This window comes from Gobio gobio (assembly GCF_949357685.1).
Source record: "Gobio gobio genome assembly, chromosome: 11".
Classification (NCBI taxonomy): Eukaryota; Metazoa; Chordata; class Actinopteri; order Cypriniformes; family Gobionidae; genus Gobio; species Gobio gobio.
Window position 1 is genome coordinate 8,840,119 of NC_137104.1, and position 4,553 is coordinate 8,844,671.

General features: G+C 35.3%; 1 long non-coding RNA gene across 1 annotated transcript; it reads right to left on the bottom strand.

The window, feature by feature from the left end:
• Positions 1 to 342: 342 nt before the first annotated feature.
• LOC307134029 lies at positions 343 to 3,478 on the bottom strand. Its single transcript, XR_013817510.1, has 3 exons — positions 3,388 to 3,478; positions 1,086 to 1,685; positions 343 to 989 (listed from the first exon to the last, which is right to left on the bottom strand). It is a non-coding gene; the product is annotated as an uncharacterized lncRNA (long non-coding RNA).
• Between the last annotated feature and the right edge of the window lie 1,075 nt (positions 3,479 to 4,553).

Below are 4,553 nucleotides of genomic sequence, written 5' to 3' on the forward strand. Positions count from 1 at the left end.
ATTTTAGAAACCCTCCACCTTTGCCAGCTCCACCTGTATTAACTGAAATCATAAAGAATTAGATTAAATCTGACATTTTTGGTAACGTTACATGTCAAATTACACAGAAAACGTGTGATTTCGAGTAAAATGTTTCACTTTGTTAAACTTTGATAATCAAGTAGTCTAGCAGGAGAAATGGGTTCCCGTGTATCCGCTAGGCAGTTTTTTGTAACCTGTTTTTTTGAGACCCTAATGGTTTCTTGTTAAGAATTTTTGCCGTTGCCGAGGTCAACTAATGTCCCATGGGGTTCGTTTGGCGGCCATCTTAACTCCTAAACCACACAACATACAGAGACAAATGAACCCACTTGCTAATATAATTCGGACACCAGGAATCAAATGGAAAGGTCATTGACATGGTACAACCACTCTATTGGTGAAAAACAGGCAAATAACACATTTAGGCTCATTATGATGTAACTTTTGCTATTTGTGTTGAAAATTTAGCCGTATAAATCTAATTTATTCTGTTATAACAATTGCAAGGTTATTAAATTGATCACTATTAAATGGATCAATGATCATCATGTTTGTTTATCATCAATCTCCACCTCATCCTCTTCCCCCTCTCCATCATCATCAGCAAACAGGTCAATGAGAGATGGGGCCAGAATTGGTCCACAAGACCAGACAGGCTCCAAAATCCCTCCGTCCGTCTTCTCCCACCCCTGACCCTCGTCATAGGGTTTAGGCCTCCGGAAGATCGGCTCAGCTGCCCGCTTGCCCGCTGGATGTGAGGGATGAGTGAGTCTTGGCAGTGGGGCAGGCGAGCAAAATCGACTCTCGACTTAATGCTGAGGGTCTCGTCTTCTCCCACAATCTTCTTGAGCATCTTGCTCCTGACCGGCTTGACTGATGTCTCACATGCTTGACTGTACATCACACACGTGAAGACCTCCAGCTGCTCCTGCACTTCCAACTTCACCTTCCACTCATCGCACAGCTGACTGGAGGAAGATTGTTGGGATAATTGCTAAGTTTGCTCTCTCCAAATATTATATTCAATACATTCAAATTCAACTGTCTAAAATTCATCCACCAACCTGAAACCCTTTTGAAATTTGGGGTTCTTCTGGAGCTTTTTGAGCGGTGTCACCTTGCCCTTGCCTTTGAAGGTGCTGGTACAGTCCTCACCACTAAACACACAGTAGCCGAGCAGCTGCTGCAGTACGGCTGCCCAAGAGGAGTGGCCAGCTCTGGGACATTGACCAGCTGACGGTGACGGCCCATGCCAGTGTCGAGGTAGATGACGAGGTTGATGGTGTCAGCGTGATGCAGGATGAAGGATGAAGAAGATGTCGGTGTCCAGGGTCCTCACTACTGCCGACTTGAATCCCAGCTTGACGGCATGATGCAGGCGGAGCACAACCGGCTGTCTATCTCCTCCTGGTCTGACTGGAGGGCATGGATCTCAATAAACTCAACCTGAAATGGCAGAAAACACCCCAATGCACGGTAGCTTATATTCTTGGCAAACAATCTGCTAACACAAGACCTCACTGAAGTTTCCTAGGTATGGATCAATCAACTTCTCCATCCGACGACATTAGCTGATGAGCTGTTCCCTCCACAATGAGAGCAGCCGCCTCGCACTTCTCCAGTTGGGATGCTTCCTCCTTACTCCCCCAGACCTTGAGCATCAACTGATAAACGACAGAAAGCGAGTTTAATTGTATCGATAAGAGCAGGGGTTTGGCCCTGAGTGAGAGATATTAATACTATTAACCCTATAAAGCCTATTGTATAATATTTGATATGTAAATTTCTAAGGCCTCTTTGATCATGATAAACATAATCAAAACTTTGCTGAAAAAACATCTGCACACAATCTAATGTTGTCTGATTGATAGTTTGATTATCCATACATAATATTTTAGGAAACCCATGTTAAAATGTCAGTATCAAATATGATCCATCAGGCTTTTGAGTTTATTTGTTCATCTCTCAGTCATCAAAAACTACAGAGCTTAGATCGTGAAAGCATTTCAATATAATCTTACTAAGACATTATTGGGGAATATAGAGTGACAACTGATATTTATATGCATTTTAAGTCTATTATAAAGATCTCACTGACTGACATTACAAGCTATCAGAATTTCATCTTACGTTTTGACAATATAAATATCAGCAGGTGCACAAAATTACGCATTTTTGCTTAGTTTGAGCTTCTGAATAAAATTAAGGTGTTTTTTTCCCCTCTTTGAAAATGTTAATCATAGTATAATAATATCATAGTATATGCGCCATAAAAGCCTGAAGTATGAAACTCAACTAAACACACACACATAAACTTACATTTTAATACCATGAAAAAAAAGTTAAAATAATAAGAACTAAAAAAAATTCACCATTAAACTAATACAAAGAAACATTATTTAAATTTTTTTTTTATTCATATGCAATAATATAGAAAAATATAGTAAAAAATAAATAAAATAAATAAAAGTATTTAGCAACACATTTTGATGCATGCAGAGTAAGGTGACCAGATTTCTGAAATGGAAACTTGGACATTCTCATTTCAGAAATCTCATTTGTTATTAGGCCTGTCTATTAATTAAAAACAGGGACAATATATTTTTGAATGTTTTTTGTTGTCGTTGTGGGCTGGGCTCCCTATATTATTATTAACATTAATAATTATTATGATTTAGTTTTGTTATTATTACGATTTTTGGTCTGGTTTTAATACAATTCACTGCACCCGCAAAAACAAAACAAAAAAACAATCAAACAATGAAAACAGTTCATAGTAAAACCACCACTGTAAATCACAAGCCGTTCAAAACAATATTAGAACATGATTTAACAAAAACACATTACACAAATAAAACAACATAAATATGGAATAAAACTATTTAACAAATATAATTGTATTTAATACTTTCATTTTCACAAGTTTATACTGTATAAATTACTTTTTTTCTTTTACTTCAAATGTTTTGTTACGTTTGTGCTTGAAATAACTGTTACTATCTTTAATTGGTCTTGTTATTTTGCATTTTAGGCTTATTTTAAGCATGAATTTAAGTATGTGTGTATTCTGCACATGTATTTTTTGTGAGCTAGGGTAAGGTGTAATTATATATTTATATATATATATATATATATATATATATATATATATATATATATATATATATATATATATATATATATATATATATATATATATATATATATATATATAGATAGATAGGCTAGTTAAGATGTGTGGTAATCACTGCTTTGTGACTGGAACTTTTGGGGACAAAACAATCCCGCACCCCGTTGAGGATCTGTTATAGAGCACATGCAAACAGTATTACTTTAATTTAACATGAATAGTAAGTATGTTACTACCTTGAAAGTGATAACGATGTTTCTTAGATATTTGACGATAATGGCGCTCTGCTTTCGGTGACGTTCATCATGAAGCTGCGTGCGCGCGACCAAGTAGAGTCAGCGCAGCTCACAGCGCCATCTGCTGGTGAAAGAATCACAACATGATGCCCCAGCAGCTGCTGTATGTTGGGCTTTTTTGCAATGTATATATATATATATATATTATTATTTTTTTATTTTTTTTATTTTTTTATTGACAAAAAACAGCAAAATACAAAACTCTCGTAGGGGAAAGAGAATATACACATACATGTAATTACAAATGTTGTCAAAATACAAAAGTTAATAACTAAACAGAAAACAACCACAAAACAAAAACAAAACAAAAGGGGCTAATTAAAAACACAAATCAATGGCAAAAGGCTAAATATACTAACGTTAACATTTGAAGCGGCACACACAAAGGGAGATTATTCAAAACAATAGTTTCCTAGATATGTCACTACACATTTTTATGGCAATTTTAGTTGATTTCATCTTTTTCAGTGAGGTAAAATATAATTTAAAATCATTTATAAACCAAACAAAAGAAGGCTTAGAACATCTCCACTTACTACAATGAATATGATATTTACCCATAAGAATAATCATATTGACTAAATCTGATACTGACGAATCTAAATTATCCATGTAAAAGAGGATGTGTGTCAAGGTGAGAGTAGGGATATTATCAATCTTAAGTGATATCCAATTGTGTAGTTCGGACCAAAAGCTATTGGACATGGGGCAAAAAAAGAACATGTGTTCCAAAGTCTCATCAGTCATCTGGCAAAATGCACAGGGGTCTACATCAAATTTAAATCTTTTTCTGAGAAAGTCCGCAACCGGATATGTTTTATAAATTATTTTAAAGTGAGTCTCTTTGACTTTTGGGGAAATGGGCCATTTAATAAATTTAAAATGTGATTTTCCTATGGACAATGCACCCATATTCTGAACCTGTACACACAATCCTCTGTCATAATCGAAAAATAACCTAGATTTCAAAACATTATTAATATATTTATTATTACATTTACTGTCAACTAAGATACAATTGTTAATAACTAAATTTGGTAAAGTTGGTAAGGGTCTTCTTATTGCATACAACAATGTGTTTCGAATTAACTGTAATAATGGGACAG